The 22282-nt window shown below is 36.5% G+C and overlaps 1 protein-coding gene across 3 annotated transcripts in view; it reads left to right on the top strand.

Moving 5' to 3' along the window:
• The window catches only part of LOC110464826, a 500325-nt gene that overhangs the window by 429097 nt on the left and 48946 nt on the right, over nt 1-22282 (top strand). The gene's annotated exons all lie outside the window — the stretch shown is intronic.

Below are 22282 nucleotides of genomic sequence, written 5' to 3'. Positions count from 1 at the left end.
GGAGAAATAAAGAGACTGAAGTGAAAGGCAGGAAGGCGGAATACAGTCAAAACAGTCAAAACACAGAGATTCATGCATATGTACTACAATGAAAGACAGACAGACAAGGAGCTAAAAAATCGAAGGACACACAGACTGAGGGAAACAAAGTAACAGAACATATAGATGAAAATTTATATATTATACACCTAGAGAATTGGGCTAGCACTGATGTTAAATGAAAAATGACATGCATAGCAATGACCCTTGTGGGCTTGAATTCTTCATTTTCAAGTTATACTTAGTGGAAGAAAAAGTAAAACTTGTGCTATAAGGTTTGAGTTGCTATCTACTAGATGGAGCGTTGACCTTAGTACAGATCTTGTACCTTGTCCCGAGGCTGTCACGTGTACGCACACTGTAGACCGGCTTATTCTTTCTAATCAGAATTGTGCCATTTTCTGTCCTCAAGAAAACCGTCTCAATATTGGAGTGTCCTAATTAGGAACGTCTGTGTCCTGCTCCGTCAGACATTCCTCATCTCGGTAGATGTCCTCAGCGTCTAGTCCCTAATGAGCATGGTACAACCTTAATTTCATGGGCGTTCCTGCAGGAAATTATAGAATTCACCAATTCACACAGACAGGTCTCCCTTAATTTATTGGTTAACAATTTAATTTTGCAAGACAACTCTAGAGTTATCTCCCTTGGCGGACCGGACTTCAACTGACCAAGCTATTAGCTGCAGATGTGTTCAAATCTAATAATCCTGTACAATTGGCACGGTAGATCTTTCAAACCAGCGTCCAGTCTGGAGAAGGTGCCAATCAATAAACACCTTTTTTTTAGCCATCTTTCTGAATTTGTTTGTGCTTGAACTGCTGCAGAGACCTGGACACAGCACCGTGCTGGTCACGCGCAAATACGGTAAACATCCTTCAAGGGCAATCACTCTTGCGCCGATCAATCAACATTTCTTTAGTGGCGTGTGTTGATGTCCCAGTGACGTTGTCAAGTTTCCATAGTTACATAATGGAGACAGTAAAATTATTCTTAATTGACCTTCAAAAAGTTAAAGGTCAAATCTATTGGACAGGTTGTCCTCGATGTAGGTCGTTCACAGTTCACAGTCGGCATTGATGAGATCGTTTAGAGAAGTGACATATAAGTGACCAGTCACAATCGTAATCACAAAATCTTGAAGCAACCCAATATGTGATGCTCATACAAAATGTAGCACTAAAAAACACTGATTTCGGCGATGTATAGCAATATACAGAAAATATTTTTTACCAGGATATCCAGACTATAACTATGTTACAGTAGCTAGCACAATAGATGTACTACTCATACTTTACATATGAACACGAACAACTTGACCTTTAAGCTTTAAGTTGACCTTAAGCTTGACCCTGCATTTGACCTTGACACTGTATGAACAGTTCTTGACCTTGACACTGATATAGTTGACCTTGGTTCCATGGATATGATTGACTTTACTCTGTAGTGTATATATATATGTATTGGTATAATTTAGCAGGATCTTACATTCTTTACACACCATTTGACCTTGACACTATATGATTAGTAGACTCTGACACTATGTAGTTGACCTTGGTTCTTCGTACCATGACCTTATCTATAAGGCTGAACTTGTCTGCAGATGAAGCCTTTGACTTTGACTTGAACTTGACCTTGACCTTATCTATAAAGCCGATCTTTCTCAGTAGATGAATGTTAACGGCCTGGGTATGTAAGTTGTGTTGGTAGTGTATGGTACGTTTTTCTATTGATAGACAGACTGAACTGCCACAGTTCACAGTTGATGCTTTAGGGGCTTTAAAACCTTAATAAGCATCCTGGTCGTTTGGAGGGATCACAGTTATTTACTTTTTCCCGAATCCCTTACATAGAAATCCTGTCTTAAGAGTTGGTTTACCACATGAATGTGTGAGAGTGACAAGTCTTTTTAGAGTCTTCGGTCAGTTCACGATTCACCTGGGTATTCAGTAAGCACCTATCAGTATGGGTAAGACATCCCAGAGAATTACGAATTTGTGGTGCTCTGACCACGTAAATTGGTGTGGCGACTCAATCGCCATAAAGTAGTTCCTGTGTCGAAATCCTTTTATTGAAAAACCAAGTGCCAAAGACAGCTACAGTATTATTGCATTAGACGTAGAAAAACTGTTCCGCAAAATGGCAGCTTAATCGTGTTATTTCAGGTCTGTGTGATGCTCCATCTACTACCGAATAACGGGTCGACAGCCGCAAGAAATTACAATATCGGGTGCGAAGAACTCGCACAAGGGCAGACAAGTGTCCCTAGTTATACTGGACTCTAAAGCGTACCATGTAAATAATGAATTAATGCAGACAAAAATGGTCAGGAATTAACCGGAGTACAAAGGTGCGAGGAACACGCTTGTGAAAATTTAATGACCCTACACCAGAGTGAGGCTGCCTGCCACATCGTGGGACCCTCACTTCAAATTTGTCAGGCGGATCAAAATTCTCAGCCAATGAAAATCAATATTACTAAATATAAGACCAACATTTGAAATTGTATTCCTCTGTGTTTGAAGACTGTTTGTCTAGCCACGCTGGTTAATTTTTGCTTGCCCAAGTTTTTTTCTCAAAATGTCGGGATAATTTTCTCGATAATGCTTCATGTGAAATTAGTGTAAAAAAGCATTTTAAGCGTACACATGTAACGGGAAGAGTTTGGCAGTGCTAGACCTCGGGGTTTCGTCCTCCGTTTACCATGCCATTTATCCGAGACACTCAGTCATTAAATCTAGGCCGGTTTGTCGTCAGAAGTCCTGCTCTTGTTTTAACCTGTGGGAACACTCGCACCACACTCTCCTCTTACTTTATACAAGTCTTCTTTTTGTCAAATTTTTGTTCCAAGATTTGTAAAATCATGGTCATGACCTCGCCTTAGACATGCACTTTTAAATTGTTCTCTATAGTTTGGTACAATATAGCTCCTTACACTTTTTGGTCTTAATTAATTCTTTCATATTTCTTGATATATGAAAATTTTTTTTTAAATTAAGTTATGAACTTTTTTTTTAACATGAATTGTGAATTTTTTGTAAACATGGACTTTGATTTTTTTCTTTGTTGGCTCGATGCAAGATTCTTGTCACAGTTATTTCATGTGAACTGTAAAATATTTGAAAGGGACTTAATAATTTGAAAGTGTGAAAGTACAAGATGGTTCCGATTTGTTGTCAGTCGTTACAGCAGGCAGCCAAGTTGTGTACAAGGGGGTCATAATAGTATACAGGATGTCAGAATATTCAGTGGTAATATTATACAGTATGTCAGAATACTCAGGGGTCATATTATACAGGATGTCAGAATATTCAGTGGTCATATTATACATGATGTCATAATACTCAGGGGTAATATTATACAGGATGTCAGAATATTCAGTGGTCATATTATACAGGATGTCAGAATATGCAGTGGTCATATTATACAGGATGTCTGAATACTCAGGGGTAATATTATACAGTATGTTAGAATAATCAGTGGTCATATTATACAGGATGTCAGAATACTCAGGGGTCATTATATATTTGATGTCAGAATATTCAGGGGTCATATTATACAGGATGTCAGAATACTCAGGGGTAATATTATACAGTATGTCAGAATACTAAGGGGTCATATTATATATGATGTCAGAATATTCAGGGGTCATATTATACAGGATGTCAGAATACTCAGGGGTCATGTTAGACATGTTTTATTATACCTTAAATTGTAGGAATATATGTATCAGAATCTCCATATATATAATATATTTGTGTTCATAGACCCGTGTTTTTAGATCTAGAATTTAAATATATATTCAAACACAGTTCACTTGTACCTTGATTTGTATCTAAGACAAATCCACTGTTACCAGCTGCTGAGACTAGTCATGTGACAAGTTTGATTTCCCAAATCACAATAAAATAAAAAAAAAAACAGAAACTAGGTTTTACCATTTCATGTGGCATTTCAATTTAAGCCGAAACAATAGATCACTGTCATTCTCCATACTCGTTCCTACATTGTTCAATATAACAATGGTAGTACATAGCATCAATCAGAAGGCTAACATGATCTCCATGACAGAAAGTGGGCATGGTTTCCGTGGAAACGTGTTTTTATCCTATCAAGCCGGTAAGTCAAACACTCCTTTATATATACTATCTCACCAATTGAATAATTTTTGGACAAATCTTTTTTCTTGGCATCTGGAACATTCACAGAACAAATGTTAAACAAATTTTCATTGAAGCCTGTCTGCCAAATTCAAATTAAGTGAAAATGACCATATATTTGAGAATTTTTGTTCCATGCCAAGTCACTCTCGTAGAAGATATATATTTACATACATGTATACATATATCATCCAATTCTGTTTGGAGTCTCGCCTGGAAAATCAAATTTTCAGTTAAATGAAAACACATTTTATAATCTGATCTAAAAAGAGAACAAATTTAGTTATTTTTGGTCAAGTTTATTTCAAGATCTATGGATTTGTTTTCTTTGAAGCCACGTCTGCACATGGACCCTCATTTAACCAAATTCACAATGCAATAAAACGGTTATAGAACCTGAACGCAGAATCAAGATCTATTGTACAAAAGACTCATTTAGAACATATAAACACCCATTGAGAGGTGCCTGGACTCTTTCCAATTTTAACTTCCCAGCATATAGTGTTACCCATTTGTACAGCTTGGTTTACTAGAACAGTTAATGAAAAGTGTCTTATTGAAGAGCAACAGGTTTTAAGCATGATTTTAATTTTTTTTTTAACAATTCATGATCATGATTAAAATTATCGTTTAAAACATAATCATTTGATGTCACATTCGAGTAGTGAAAATGTTAAGAACAACAATGAAGAAAGAAGACAAATTTAAATATGCTTACATTTTAACATTTCCACACTTTCAACAATTCATTCTGGCATAATTGTTAAATGAATCAGAAACCAAATTCATGCAAACATGTTATCGTATCAAATTCAAAATCTGGCGAAAATTTCCAATTGGTGTCCTAATTAATACATTTGTCGCCCGACTGAAATGGTAATACTATAGAAAGCACAACCTGATGTTTCCACAAAAACGTCATCCACCATTTGGTAAAATTCATCACGAAGAAAAAGAAACTACCACACTTGATGGATTTTATTTGTAAGTAACATGGTTTAACAGGAACCCTGAAATACCAAAAACGTGTAGACAGTTTGAAGGGGATTTTACCTTAAAATTAATGGGCAACTGCGTTGACATTTTCACCAAATCAAATTTCGCTATCGTCCTTAATCTGGTATTAAAGAACCTCTGTATCATGTAGTTTTACAAGACCCTCGGATCTCTTTCCTATTATATTACGATCTATCACTGAGCCCCTAGCCTCCACGATTCAGCCCACGTTATGCTTCACCTCTGTCAACCTCTGTTTCAATTTGACGGCCGAGACTGACACAGATAAATAAGTTTGAAGAGTTCCCTCCACCCCCATCGGGCTCGTACCATGTCTCAAGCCTCCGATTGATGCTAGGGCTGTGTGCAAGATTGATAACTAATGCGACAAGAATAATATAATATCACAATTTTAGCGTCATCATCGTAACACGGCCCCCGGAGTTACATGTTACATGCTCACCACAATCCCACCGGGCTCTGCCAATTTACGTTCAATTGTGAAAGTACTTTATGGAAATAAAAGCGTTGAGAAATTGAACAGACAAGATAAGAATGTAGATATGTTATTCAGTTTAGAGGGTATAGCCTCTACGGCATGTCTTTGTTTGATTGATTGCCTTGTTTTCACTCACTCATTATTTCTACAATGAAACCTGTCTAAACTGAATAGCAATGGCGACAATAATGATTAAATATTTGTAAAACACAGGTTTTTAGATTACACAGGTTCCGATTCAAATAAAAACTTTTCTCTTTAATGAACGTGTAGATCTAGATGAACGAAATAAGTTATGTGATTTAAATCATGTTTGATTACATATATTTAATAACTTTTCTTTTTTGTTTCAAAGATGCCTGTAACTTTAATTAAATTTTCACTAAGGAAGGTGTGTTATGTATACATGTATATATAGTGAAGAAATCAATCATATTTGATTAATTTATGTATGTTATTAAAATCAAATAACTAATTAATGGACTGGAAAACATTATTCTTGTCTTTTTTCAAAGAACTTTATTTTGGCGAAATTAAAAACAAGGAGTAATTTGGCTTGAAAAGCAAACACACCACAGACCAATATTAATCTGCTTCATGGAAAACACTGTAACTATATAGCTATTAATATTCCAAGAATCTGTGACTAGAAAAAATATGTTTGTGAACGCAAAATAAATGTCGCAAATATCTGTTTTGCAGGCTCTGCTCCACGTCGTTGATAAAACTTAATTTGCGAGAGTATTATCATGATATACTGCCGCAAATCTCAAAACACTGTAGAGCTATCCCCTTGTCAAATCTTACGAGAAGATGGCGCTTTTGGGCCGGATGTAAATGTCTTAGAAGTGTTAATTTGATTATCAGTAATATGTTTATCGGAACTCTCTTGGTAACGTCTTCCCCTCGGACCGTACGACAACATCTATTAGACGGAGATGTTTATTTCTGTTTGGAATAATTTTACACCGTTTTGTACAAGTGTATATCTGTCTGGTCAGTTGTCATAACAACCTAACGGTCAGTCTGTCTCAGACTGACCAGGCAGAGAGAAAGTGGCCTGAGATATCTATTATATGCCTGGATAAGTCCCGTATGACGTCGGGCGATGTCTGGTATGAGGGAAGGAATATGACGTCAGGCGATGTCTGGTATGAGGGAAGGAATATGAGGTCGGGCGATGTCTGGTATGAGGGAAGGAATATGACGTCGGGCAATGTCTGGTATGAGGGAAGGAATCAGCGACAAGGTCACATAGTGGCCACTCCCACGGAAGTCTCTGTCACGACAGTTTCACATCAAATCGCAGTTGTTACCAACTCATAGTTGGTAGCTATATAGTGCGCTGGACAACATTTAGTAGACCTGGGTTTGATTCCTTTATTATAAACCTGTTCTTTGACTACATGTGTTCACGTACCTGCACAGTTTTCAGCAATGAAATGGGGGTCATAGTCAAAATGCAGGTCAAACCTGCTAAATGCAAAGGTAATTTCGGTATGTTAATTTACTTTTAAAATTCATCAAAGTTTAAAACTTGGCTTTCAATAATCTAGTATATGTCTCTTCTAGGGAGTATTTTAACAAATCAATATTCACGTTGTGGATTGGCCTGCAAAATTGCTGGATTAGTGTACAGTCGGGCACATTTGAGACGTTATGGGAAGGAACATGCGGCGTCACATAAAATTAGCTATTTGACCTGCAGGAGCTCGCCCAGGTATTGAGGAGTTGGACAACTTCTCCCTCACATCATCTGACGTAACCTTTTACGAATAATTTAAATATTTTTTAAAATATTCCAATAGCATACATCCCAATAAGATATTTCATACTAGATTTAACTTGTTTGAACAAAACATGACATGAGGTCCCTGTTACAATTCTTGTTAAACTTTTTCTTTTTGCTGAGTATATAAAGCTTTAAAAAGTGATTAAACATTTTCAATGTAGGTAAAAAGAGCGCAACTGCAGGAAATTTCAAAAAAAAAATACTACGATCTTTGCATGTCTTGGAGGTCATTTACAGGTTGACCTGCACCAATACAGGTGACATGACAGGTTTGTGTTTGATAATCTCCTTCACTTTAATTCACTCATTCACCCCTGAAGACACATTTGAACTCTTCCAATTCAAAGGTTGGAATAGTTCATTATGAATTTTCAGGGCTGAATGAGATTAATGCATTCATGTGGATGGGAGTTACAGGGAAGGTTCAAACACAAGATTTTTACCTGCAGTCAATTTAATTCTATCTTTAAAAAATTCAAGCATTTAACTGATATCTTATCAACTTATGGTGACATTCGACTCCCACTTCTCTCTGAACTGTGTGCACTGGTTAGAGATCCACTTGCCTCGTGGACCGTGATCGACTTCCACATCTCTCTGAACTGTGTGCACTGGTTTGAGATCCACTAGCCTCGTGGACCATGATCGACTCCCACTTCTCTCTGAACTTTGTGCACTGGTTAGAGATCCACTTGCCTCTTGGACCGTGATCGACTCCCGCTTCTCTCTGAACTGTGTGCACTAGTTAGAGATCCACTAGCCTTGTGGACCGTGATCGACTCCCACTTCTCTCTGAACTGTGTGCACTGGTTAGAGATCCACTAGCCTTGTGGACCTTGATCGTCTCCCACTTCTCTCTGAACTGTGTGCACTGGTTAGAGATCCACTAGCCTTGTGGACCTTGATCGACTCCCACTTCTCTCTGAACTGTGTGCATTGGTTAGAGATCCACTAGCCTTGTGGACCGTGATCGACTCCCACTTTTCTCTGAACTGTGTGCACTGGTTAGAGATCCACAGTGTGTGGTATAGGTCAGCGCGAGACTCGTAGTGTCGATTGCGTTGTACAATGTATTTCTCCGTATATCTGTGTTGAGGTTTTTTTCTATCAGATTTAGAATTGGATTTATTCCTGCTATATGGACAACAAGTGTGGATTTGCGTGGTCTTGGTGGAGCGACGGCCTCTCCCCTCGCGATGATATCGGGATTTATTGAGTGGGAGCTACATACACAAATCAGAAACACATTGTCTCGGCTATCAGAGCTATTGATAAGACAGAAATTGTCTGGTAAAATTATCTTGTGTCAGAAAAAGTATTATATTTATGTGCACATGATTGTTGTGATCAATATGATATAAAGCGAACCACTGGAGCGATCTGTCTGGACGATGTAGCCCTTTCAGTGTCGGAGATGCTGCCGTATAAATGCCCCGTAGCCTGCCCTCGTATATATACATATGCTCTTTCTGTTTGAATACCCTTCAACCCCCAACAATATTAGCTTACATTTAATTGGTATTCCATCCGGTATCCCAGTTAATCAAAAAAAAGGTTCTCGAGGAGGACCACAGATCTAGAATGATCGTTATGTCTGAGCGAAGCACCATGATTGATTTACTAAATAAGGAGGGAGACCCACTGAGGTCGATGGATTTCTGTTCCAGATAAGAAAGTTTTCTGATTACACAGGTTCATAATAGATCTGAATGTTACCTTTAAATGGAGAAATTATTCTGTGCGACGTTAATTTTATTATAGGCGTGTCACTTTAACAGTATAAGTATAGAATTTTCAAATAATCTGAAAAAGCAGAAGATTTCCACTTCCTCCCTGGTAATCATAAACAGCTCCACCTGGTGGACAAATGCAAACTAGCCAGGTGTAATGTGCTTCAATCGTTACAGGTAAAACTGACCTAATTACAAACCCTACACCTTCTTTACCCTTCCCTCTTAAAATTACTGCAAGAATATTGAACTACATATGTAGTTATAATGCAGGATCGGAGCTGTCAGTGTTCTGCTTTGATCAAGCTGCTATCGTGCATGTTTCACAGAGCACTGCAGTGGCTGTGTGTGGTTAAAGGCGAGAGGTTACCTTTGTACCTCAGAGTCTGGAGGTGTAAAGGATGTGTGCTAGTCGGGATCCATCGACATATCACCTCGCTGCACACTTCTATACAAAATGCATGTATTGGCGCAGAATGGATTCCTGTAACAACAGGCTGCTAATTATTTCAGAAACGGCTATAGATTGGCTGCTTATAATTAGTTCTATATAGAGAGAGAGAGAGCTGATAAGTGGGGTGCTCTTCACTTAAAACTGTTTGATCGTGTATTACATAAGAACCCTGTCATCTCATTGGTCAAAAGCAATTCATCAATTTTCACTGTTTTTATGCACTCTTTGTAATAATATCCAAGCAATAGGTTTGTGGACTGTTCCAGCAATATGGTTGTTCAAAAGAGGATTGGTTAAATTTTATCCAAAACAGTACCCCAATTTGACCAGTCAATTTTTTTCCAGAATATACAATTTCTGTAGTAACCCAATTCCCCAGGAAGGAATTGGGGATATGGGGATAATGAAATTAACAAAACACTCATAAAATGTCATCAAGCAAAATTCCATTTACTGTAAATGCTATTTAAATAGTGTCGACATATGTCGGACATATAGAGCAACAAATTATGCTTAAAGTTTACTGTACCACTGCCAAAAAATGTCAGGGGTGAAAGAGTTAAAAGAATTGATCCAAAACGTTGCTGTCAATCAATTAACTTTCTAAATTTTTTTTTGAAAAGAGAAAATTAAATTGAATTTTGAAACAAATTCATTTAGTTATTTTAAGTGCAGACAATGAAAGTTTGCTCTGTTCTGCTGGATGTAGGTCATTGTTCTTGGTGTGCTGTTTAAGGGACGTACATAACGACCTTAGTGGGAGGGATGTTCGGTGAGCTACAGATGAGGGATGGCCCCCCTGACATATGAAAGGCCTTGAACAAGTCTGGTCATTACAAAGTCAATTAATATAGCTGTCTTACATCATACCGAGGTATACCAACAGAACAAATAAAGTCTGGTCATTACAAAGTCAATTAATATAGCTGTCTTGCATCATACCAAGGTATACCAACAGAACAAATAAAGTCTGGTCATTACAAAGTCAATTAATATAGCTGTCTTACATCATACCAAGGTATACCAACAGAACAAAGTCGGGTTTACTCGGCTATGACGGGAGATTTGATCGTCTAAACCGTGACTCCTGACTCTACAAATACACTGTGGAAAAATAGTCTGTGTCAAATTTACAAATATTATTAACGATCAAGTCTTGATCTTACAAATAGTCTCATCGCAAATATCTAACATTTACAAGTCGCCGTTTCCATCATAGATATCTTTCCTCCTTGTCTCTAACTGTAGCAATGGTCTGTTGGTAAAGACATCATCTTCCTTTTGTGTCTGATTCTGGAACATTGTCCTTATTTCTCATTGTACAAGTAAAGGTATACTACGTACTGTACAAAGTTATGTCGAAAAAATGTAGAAATTACAGAAAGTCTTTTGAAATAAAATAATAAGAATCAATGAAAATCCTGTCTTTTTAGAACATTAACTGTAAAGTGTTAGGATTTGTTTTAGGACAATAATATAAAGATAAAGTGGTTGAAACTTTTTAGGACAATAGAGGTAAAGTGTTAAGAATATTAACGATAAAGTGAAAGATTTTTTTAGGATATTAACAGTTTTTTAGGACAATAATATAAAGATAAAGTGGTTGAAACTTTTAAGACAATAGAGGTAAAGTGTTTAGGATATTAACAGTTAAGTGTAAGAACACTGTAAAATGTAAGAAAACTTTTTAGGATGTTAGCGGTAAAGTAAGAAAACCTTTTAGGATGTTAGCGGTAAAGTAAGAAAACCTTTTAGGATGTTAGCGGTAAAGTAAGAAAACTTTTTAGGATGTTAGCGGTAAAGTAAGAAAACTAGAGGCTGGTACATGTTCTTATCGTCCAAAAATGATTTAGTTGAGTAATGTGACATTTGCTGTCTAGAATCACTGTAGTAATGTTGGAGGTGTGGTCGGAAACCCCTGTGACGATATACAGACGATATACGGTGGGCATTTGTGCTGGCGTGAGAATCGGATGTGAAGATAGATGAGGGGAAAGTGACCGGTATGACCATTGATAGGACAGATAGGTGGCATTTTGCGACCAGTCAGCTAGTGAAGGCTGGTCTGAGGTCTGTTACTGAAGTCTTGTGTAGAAACATTACACTTGATTTGTAGACATACCACAATTGACCAATGATTAGCCCATGCTAGGAATTTGGCCCGTATCATCATTTTAAAGATTTAATTTTAATATGCAAATTAGATTTAAAAATAAGGGATATATTTATTTCTGAAAATGTTAGTCCTCTGTTACCAATATGATACATAACTCTATTTGGCACCCAGTTGAACACTACACAACAATTGATGACACGAACACTACACAACAATTGATGACACGAACACTACACAACAATTGATGACACGAACACTACACAACAATTGATGACACGAACACTACACAACAATTGATGACACGAACACTACACAACAATTGATGACACGAACACTACACAACAATTGATGACACGAACACTACACAACAATTGATGACACGAACACTACACAACAATTGATGACACGAACACTACACAACAATTGATGACACGAACACTACACAACAATTGATGACACATTTGAAAAGTGCACAATAATAATTGACATATTTGAATGGTTCGCAAAAATTGATGACATATTTGGAAAGTTCACAAAAAAGTCATGACACATTTGAAAACTACACAAAAACTGATGAAACTTTTGAAATATCCTGGCAATTGTTAATGCATTAGATGATTTATTAGATAATATTTTAGCAGAAAGGAAGGGGAGCTAACTCTTACAAAACCCACAGGCATGTCACTTAGCATATTATTTGACATCATACTGTCTCAGCATTGTATCTTTTGATTTATACCTTACAAAACACATCAGGATGTGTGTGGCTTACAAGACTGCACTCAGACTGACATCTGTTTTGAGAACTACATTTTTATTCTAAATTGTCATTCCCCAGGAAGTGCACAAAAACAAATCATTTTAGTGAAGGTGGCCCTTTCAACACTATAAACCATAATGAACTCATCCAGATCATTTTACCGTAGAGTTTATTAAAGTTACATAGGGTTGAAAGGGTTCAAGCTGTTCACTGTCTGACTCTAAGAAACATGACATCGTCTTAACGGTATACATGTACAGTGATCATTAAATTGTCCTTCTGATCAGAGAGAGAACGTCTACCGCTAAAACAAGGCCCGGAAATGACATCACCTAAGGGGAACACACAATTATTACACAGACTTGCTGTGAAGCTTTTGTGGACTGTTTTTAGATACTCCCACACCTTATCTTTTTCTGCTCTTTTCAAATGTGTTGTTGTTTCATTTTTATGTTATCTTCAGAACTTGCAATTTCCTATTTTTCAACAAATTCCTGATAAAGAAAGGAAAAAAATAGTCCATCAATATTTTGAGATAAGGAATTCTACCCTAAAATCAGGGAACAGAACTTCAGTCATTCACCCCTGAAGACACATTTGAACTCTTCCAATTCAAATGTTGGAAAAGTTCATTATGAAATTTCAGGGGGGAATCAGTTAACAAGCCTCTGAAGCCTTGTGTCAATGGTACGTTAATCAAATGATGAATTTTTATTCATATTCAGGAGTTATCTCCCTTAAAAAAATACAACTAACCAAACAAATCCCCGAAAAAATTTACGACAAATGGTCGCGACCCATGACTGGTTTTGGATTGTTCCAATGTATAGTGTGTACCCCTTTCTTCATATTCCCCGAAAAATTGTGCACTGTACGCAAATATTTACTGTAGAAAGTCATTCATAAAAGTTTGGATTGGGCATCGACAATATTTGAAAAACATATATATAACATAGATAGATCCTTATCGGCGTGCATTATAAGTTAAATGTTTTGATGTTCGACCTTTTAAGTCATCCAATGCGTCTTGTGCCTCTGATGCCATATATTGAGTTGACCGAAATGCACTTAAGAGCACAAGAGATTTCTATATCCCACTAACCTACAATTACAGTAAAGTGGTAGTGCATTACCTGTGTGCCTTTTTGTATCTGCCTGCATGACATCTTGGTTAGATTTCACATTACAGCTCCATCAGTTATAGAGTTTATATATAGATACAGCTTGAGGAGCACTACATGTCAAATATTGGTCTCCATGACCTATATTTTTTGCTTCTTTGACTTTAGACTTGAAGTGCCATTTCTTTGGTCAGACTTTGTGTTAAACACTATTTCTTTAATCAGACTGTGAAATATGCACCATTTCTTTGATCACACTGAAATACGCACCATTTCTTTGGTCAGATTTTGTGATAAGCACCATTTCTTAGGTCAGATTTTGTGATAAGCACCATTTCTTTTATCAGACTTTGAGATACACACCATTTCTTTAGTTAGATTTTGCATTCAGCACGATTGCTGGGGTCAGACTTTGAGGGTAGCACCATTTCTCTTATCAGATTTTGTGTTAATTAAGCAACATTTCTCTGATCAGATTTTGTGTTAATTAAGCACTATTTCTCTGATCAGATTTTGTGTTAATTAAGCACCATTTCTCTGATCAGATTTTGTGTTAATTAAGCACCATTTCTTTGGTTTGACTTTACGTTTCACACTTTTCCTTTGGTTCTGAGATTAGCAGGAGAGGGAGCCTATGTATGTTTTACGCACATTTTGTAGTAACCACTGTCCAACACGCTAGACATCATGTCTGACTGCGGCTGACATCCTTCAATTTTCTGTTAGACAGCCTTTATACTGTTAAGTCAACATCTCTAAGAACTTTTCACACAATCTGCCTCGTAGACTATCGCAGGTGTCAACGTTTTAAAAGCTCCAATATTTAGCTCTCATTACCGATAGCTTTCGCTGTGTTGTACACCGCGATTTCCTGGCTAGAGTGCACGATCTTGGCCACCAAAACAACTAAAGCATCCGTGTTTGCTCGCCATCGCTAATTTAGAGGCAAAGAAACCATAACAATATGGACATTGTAAAGTAATCTGTCACAGAATAAATGTCAAATTGATCTGGATCCAATGAAGGTTTATCGTAATGCTTGTATCTCCAAACCATTTCAAGAGTTCCTGACAGCTGACTTCTAAAATAAGATGTAGTATTTAATCTTATACAAACATTGAGAGTGATCCAGATTTAGAATAAACAATAACAAGGTTTTATACCAAAAGTAAGTTCCCTGCAGGTTTTAATGAAAAACAGCCTGCAAGGAGATTAGAAGATTTAGTGGATGTGTAGAGACAATCAATTACATCGCGCGTTAGACATGGCCGTTTGAAAGTGATCCTGAATCTGTCCATGAGATGCCTGTTATATTCAACACATCAGTCTCTGCCTTTGTGATTTAATCAAATTCATTTCCCTTTCCTAGGAAGGGTTTTGAAATATTGGAAGATTGGTTTTTAATGACTGCATCTTCTGCATTGTAATTTAATTAAAGGTGAGATAGACATAGAAAGCAAGGTTGTGAATGACCTAAATTTTAAGTGTCTCTGGGGATGTAGAATGTTTGAATGGTATGCACAGTCTTGTCTATTTGAGGCATTCCACAGAAAGTCAAGGTTGTAAATGATCCTGATTGTTTTAAGTATCTAAGGCCGTAAAGTGCTTGAATGGTATGCACATGCTTGTGTATTTGGAGCATGACACAAAAAGTCAAGGTTGCAAATAACCCAGAATGTTTTAAAAGTCTGAGGTTGCGGAAGGATTGAATTGTATGAACATTTTCTTGTACTTCAAGCATGTGCATGACACAGATTGTAAAGGTTGTGCAGTACCCAGATTCTAATTACCATGACTGTCTGAGGTTGCATCATGCATGAAAGACACTCAGATTCATGTCTATTTTGACTTTTTCTGCACATGTTGTTTCCATTCACATTGTGATATCTTCTATATAAATTTCACTTCATTAAAATAGTAAACTTGATGTACAATCTCAAATTTAGGCCTGGAATCCCACCCATGTGATGTTTAACTCATCCACCCCTGAAATTTCATTATGAATTATTCCATCTTTTGAATTGGAAGAGTTCAAATGTGATTTCAGGGGTGAATGAGTTAAATTAAACACAGATTATGTTTTTAGGCCTTAGTGATTAATTGAAACATAAAACACTTTCACTGCTTTTCCAGGTCTAATATTTTCAGGGAATGTTAACAAACTATATGTTGACATTATCATCCTAGTTAAGACTTGTTGTCGGCTCATTTGAAATCCAATATGTCTGCCAAGGCTTTGGATTGGCTGATATTTCCTACCTCTACACAATTCTTCCTTGCAAATTTCAATTCTTCTCAAATTCCTTCAGTGACCAGACTTGATCTCACTATCAAGAACAAGTGCTGTTATATTTTTTAATTGACTTAATTTAAGATACATAATGACCACCCTATCCTTTGATTGGCTAAGACATTTTATAATGACCAACCTGTCCACTGATTGGCTAAGACATTTCATAATGACCAACCTGTCCTCTGATTGGCTGAGACATTTTATAATGACAACCTTGTCCTCTGATTGGCCGAGACATTTTTTACTAATACTCAATTCCACCAGATCAGTTTTAGCCAAATAATGTACAAATCTTTTGTTATTGGCCTTATTACCAAATGCTGTTATTTGAATTATTTGGGTCAGAAAATAAAATGAGACGGCTACCATGACAAAGTATTTTAAACTTTTGTTTAGTTCAGATAACAAACTGAAAAGAATCATACGAGCGATACAGGTCTTGTGTGCCTCTTGTTTTACAGCAAAACCTTTTCGTGCTTAACAATTCTCCTCACTGCATTCATGAGCTCATGAATGAAATTTTCACCATAAGTACACGGTCATGACAGAAATAACAAGATAACAAGTCTTTCTCTCGTTTGTTGTAACGATTCTAAGGAGTTCTGACGATTCTGTACAGAACATGCCTTCTGGTCTTCCTCAGTTGCCTTGAATGATGACATGGTTTTCTTGTTTGAATGGAGAAATTGGAAGAACAAAAACTCTTTTCTCTCTCACATTTGTATAAAAATGTCTACTGATTGTGTAAGGAACATGCCTTGTGGATGTCTGGTGTTGCCATCAATGATATAACCGTGTTCTTGTGTGAATGGAGAAAATGGAAGAACGTTCCTTCTTCCCCCCCGGGATAACTTCAGATTGTGTTAAGATCAGAACATCATGGATTTTTAAAGTGTGGTTAGCTTCACAAAATTCATAAATAATTTGTTTGATTTGAAAAAAATGAAATTATAAACAGAAGATGCATCAAAATTAATCAAATACAAAATCGTGAAAACAAAAAAATAAGCACAAACAGGTCTTTAGAGAAAATAGAACTCATTCACCCCTGAAGATGCATTTGTTCCTTCCAAATCAAAGGTTGGAATAGTTCATTATGAAATTTCAGAGGTGAATGAGTTAAGGTTATTTTAGTGTAACCGACTTGTGAAGCTGACGAATCATGAAAATTCTGGCTAAGAAGTCAGAAGAGTTCAGCTTGTCATAAACAGGATCATATCTCTGTGTATAAGGCCAAGTAGAAGATGTATCTGTTTCCTGTGACAGTTTCAGCCTTTTTAGTTAATTAATTTATATTTCAGCCTTTTCACTTTTTGTCAAGTCTTTTACAGAATTTAAATGTACTGCAAACTTTCAATTTTGTTGATCGCATTGCAGAAAACTGAAAAATGCAATTTTAGCATTTTGTTCAAAAGCCGATTTATATATTTGGATTTGGGTACAGAGTTTCCAGGTATATATAAATAAAGAAGTTAGCTTTACACAAAAAATGAATTATGTTTTAATTGAAATCTTTTATAAAAAAAAAAAAATACGAAAAAAACAACCAACAACATGTAGAACCAGAAATAAAAAAGAGTTTCTCAATAGTCCTGCAAAGTTTGATGATAAGAAATTGAAACTTCAGAAAACTGATCATGAAAATTTGTGTTCAGTTTAAAGGTTTGAATCAATCGTGAGGGCAAAATTGGAAAAACATAATTGTTCAACATGTACTACAAAACTGCTATACAAGTATTTTTATAAACTAATCTTTTAAATCATGTATTTTCTCTAGTATTACGAAAGAAGTATTTATATTTGCTTGGACTAACCCAGTTTCAAATTTGACCTAGAGATATTCAGGTGCGATTTGGGACGGAGATTTCTCGCTGATTCAGCGTGGAGCTGTAGAACTGTAGGAGGTGTCAAGCCTTGTATTGCTATCAATCCCAACAATAATACCATTGGAAATAATTTGTTAAAAACACAATGTCAGCACTTAAACTTCCTAGCACAAACTCAATTATTTCGTAAAATATGTCTTTGGAAATTGAATTGAGATGAATGGTAGCTTGGCTGAAGGGCCTGATATCGCCAGTGAAATTGAGAAGGGAGGTTTAAACTCTAAAGAGAATGTCATTCAGGGCTGTTGCGGGGGGGATTGATATGCATACATCAAATTTTTAGCAATTCGTTCTTTGAAGATAGCTGGGGCATCTAAGTAATTTCAATATTATGAATTCCTAATTACAAACATGTGCAAATAATGGATCTGTTTATGGTTGTCACTGTGAGGGAAAAGTCAGCTTATTTAATAACTTTGTGACCCTTTAGCCAAACTGAAGGTCATGTAAAGGCCATATGAAGTTTATAATAATATGCAATATAATATAATATACAACATTTATATAGCGCCCTATATAATTTGTAAAATTACTCTAAAGCGCTTTACAACATATGGATAATAGTAATGGTTATAATTGTGAAAACCAAAAAAAAAAAAGGCTTACAATCACTTTTATACATTTAAGCAAGCAATGTGCACATAATTGAACAAATAAAAGGGTGGTATTTACATAACGTCTTTGCAAAGATTCTAAAATGCAGACGTGAAGAGGTGAGTTTTGGTGTCCCTCTTGAACTTGGTTTATGTGGTTTTATGGTTGAAGGACATTGTTTAGGTCATTTGGAGGTCATATGAAGGTCGTTTGGTATATCTGAAGATAGCACAGAGACAGCCTGTCTATATCCTGTAGGGCATTTGTATATGGTTGAAAGTCAAGGTCATTTGGAGGGCATCTGGTACCTCTGGAGATATTTACCGAAATAATTAACCCGCATACCTACACGATTTGTACATATGTATAATAGTTGAACATTATGTGCTACGTCTGCAGACTGAAAGTTTTACGAGTCCAATCCGCACAAGGATCACAGGTGCACTATAATGGTTTCCGTGGTGATGACCTTCCCTGATTAGACTCTGTGTCCCTTTGATTACGGGACGAACGCTACCTTTATTGGGCGATAGATAATACACCTGTGTGGAACCGCTAGATTTATGAGGTAATTTTATTATACCTGTGATCACGCTACAGTTACAGGCCGCCCATTCAGTGTTAATTCACTGCCCGTTAATTTGTGGTGAATTGTTAAATATCTTTTCTCCAACGTTTTATAGGTCCCGTGTAGTCTTACGAGGAAACACAGACCGATAAAGGAGGAGGATCTTCTCTGAAATTCTCAGGTTGTCAACAGAACTATTCTTTAGGACAAGTTCTCTTTGATCTGCCATTTTCCTGCACAGGAAAGATATCAACACTTAATTACACAAAAAAATAATCTTATTCTAATTATTTCTTATCGGCACTGTAATGCGACACTCTGAAGATCGCTTGTTGTGTTGTTTACACGTTTTGTGTTCAGACAATACACCTGTATTGACTACTCACCTTTTTTTTTCGTTTAGATAATCTGGTAAAATTGTCGCATATTCAACACATGCTCTGCATTGGGCCGCGGTGGCCAAGTGGTTAAGGCGTCTGACATTCTGCTACCTGGCCCTCCACCACTGGGTCGCGGGTTCGTGCTACCACTAGCCCTCCACCACTGGGTCGCGGGTTTGTGCTACCACTAGCCCTCCACCACTGGGTCATGGGTTTGTGCTACCACTAGCCATCCACCACTGGGTCGCGGGTTCGTGCTACCACTAGCCCTCCACCACTGGGTCGCGGGTTCGTGCTACCACTAGCCCTCCACCACTGGATCACGGGTTCGAGGCTTGCGTGGGGCAGTCGTTAGTCAGTGGGTTTTCTCCGATTCATGTTCAGGAAATGAAAAATAATGTTTACAAAACACAAATAGGATATAGAATGAGTTTCATTGGTGAAAAAAGCCTCAAAGTTTTCATTTGATTGATGATCAATTAAATTGTCATGCTAAAAAGATTCGTTAATATCAATTGCCATGATTAAAAAAATAATGTGTGCAACTATTCGCGAAAATCAAGTTTTCTCTGACCTTGGTCAAGTTTGCAACATAACTCAGGGGCTTAAATTTGTCATATCTGTTGTCTTTGACATCTCAATGTCATATCTGGTATAGACAGGTATCTTGATTAGACAGGGGTTGGAATAGACAGGTTGTAATGACTACAAGCATTTATTTTGGTCCTAAGTTGGCCAACACCAGTCATAGGAACTTACCATTACATCACCATAAACGCATTGGTACTACAAACAGCAGCCGATCGGTGTTACTGTTAGAAAAACTTGTTGTTTGACACATTCGTGTTCACACTTGAAATACACATTTAGAATTTTCCTCTCGTATTGCCTCCGTATAGATAACCTATACAGCTACATACATTGTATATGACACTGGGTTAAAGATTGCTCTGTCGGGTTTTCGCCAAAATTTCACTTTTTAAAACATTTTGGAAGCATTTGGGAAATCTATGGTAACATCTTATAGAAAATTTAATCTCTTTTAATTAACATTTCATATAATGCTCCAGACTATAAATAATTGGAAAGTATTTGTTGAAGATTTTAGTTACCACGGTAACTGCAGGAAATGGTTGATTTTGACTTTAGATTGGAGTAATCTTTGTAATAATTCTGATGAATTTCTGTAAAATAGAATTAGTGAAGATATTTGTTAAAGATTTTTTTATCAAAGTGACAATTCTCCTTGTCCTTGAGTGAAACATTTCAAGACTTTCTCTTGTAATGTCTGAAAGAAAAGATTTTTTTTGTAAATGTTTGAATATTTATAGGGAAATGAATCAGCATTGCGGTGATTTTAAACGTTTCTCTGGAACTTAATGAAGAAAAGTGAATATATTTTTAAATGTTTGATTAATTATGCACAAATGATTCTGAAATGGTGCTGAAGATTTTATTAATGGCTAGCTTATAAAATACTATAAAATCTAACGGGTGATGTTACTTTTTTTTTTATATATATATATTATTTTTTATTTAAACCTGAAAATTTGTTTGGATTGTATTACGGTACTTAAAAATTAAAAGTGAAAGTGTTTTGAAATGAAATTTAAAAAAAATTGGAATATTTTCAGTAGTAATACTGTAATAGTAATATATTTGGTGCTCCCAACTGCTAGTGACTACGTATATAAATTTGCGACTTTTAGTACAATGAATTGGATATTGTAAAAGTCTCATTTCTGGTTTTGTCCGCTAGCAAATTTTGTATATATATGTTATGGCAAAAAATCAGACATTTGTAACATCCCATAGAAATCGGTCCTCTCTCTTTTGTAAGGCAAATAAACATGAGGCTCACAGTTTCAGCAACAGTTGCGAAGCTGAAAGGTCACCCAGACATACGCGCTGTACATCTTCTGGCATGGGGAGCCAGGCTGTTGATCACGAAGATTAGATCAATATTGATCCGGTGATGTTCGCAAGGAAATAAACGCTGAAAGAATTTTACAGAAAATGTATTATTTATCATTTGTAGCATTAGATAGATTTGGTTTCGTGGGGAGAGATTTGGGTTTAATTTGTTCGGGTTTTTTGTACAAAATGTAAATAATTTGATTATAGGATAGCGTGTAGGATTAAATAAGTTTAAAGTTTCGCTATAGAATTCATTTTTTTTTGTTCGTTTTCCTTTTAACTTAGCACATTAGTTTAATATCATTGACTACCATATACAGTGCTTCGTGCATCTTATACTGGGACAAACTCTAGGTGTCATGTACGATAATGTTGTGCTGTGAAAGGGATTGTGTCACACTCAGAAGTCCAGGTCTAACAAAAGCTTGTTCCATGTTGTCTGTGTCCCACTCAGAAGTCCAGGTCTGACAAAAGCTTGTTCCTTGTTGTCTTGTTTTATTGTGGTTTAATGTACATGTCCTTGCAACATATGAAGATGGAACATGTAAGTCGCTTGGTGACATATTTACCTCCATTCCAGGAGAGTTTCATTTTCTTTTAACTCCTTCATCCCCGGAAGACATGTTTGAACTCTTCCAATTCAAAGGTTGGGATAGTTCATTATGAAACTTCAGGGGTGAATGAGTTAAACCTGTAGATACCTTAGTACAATTTAGAGTGGGTTATGGATATTCTGACATCCTGTATAATCTGACCTCTGAGTATTTTGACATTCTGTCTAAATACAAACAAATGATTACTATGACATCTTGTCTTAGTTGACCTCTGAGTAGTCTGAAATCTTGTCTCATCTGATCCCTATGAGTCTGCCAACATCATGTATAATCCAACATAATGCAGTAATCACATTTTTAATGAAAACTACCAAATGAGACTGAGTGCTCTGACATCTTGTCTAATCCGACCATTATTATGTC

Source organism: Mizuhopecten yessoensis, unplaced genomic scaffold, assembly GCF_002113885.1.
Source record: "Mizuhopecten yessoensis strain PY_sf001 unplaced genomic scaffold, ASM211388v2 scaffold11037, whole genome shotgun sequence".
NCBI classification, from domain to species: domain Eukaryota; kingdom Metazoa; phylum Mollusca; class Bivalvia; order Pectinida; family Pectinidae; genus Mizuhopecten; species Mizuhopecten yessoensis.
The sequence above is the reverse complement of the archived record's forward strand: the minus strand, read 5'-3'. Positions and strand labels throughout refer to the sequence as shown.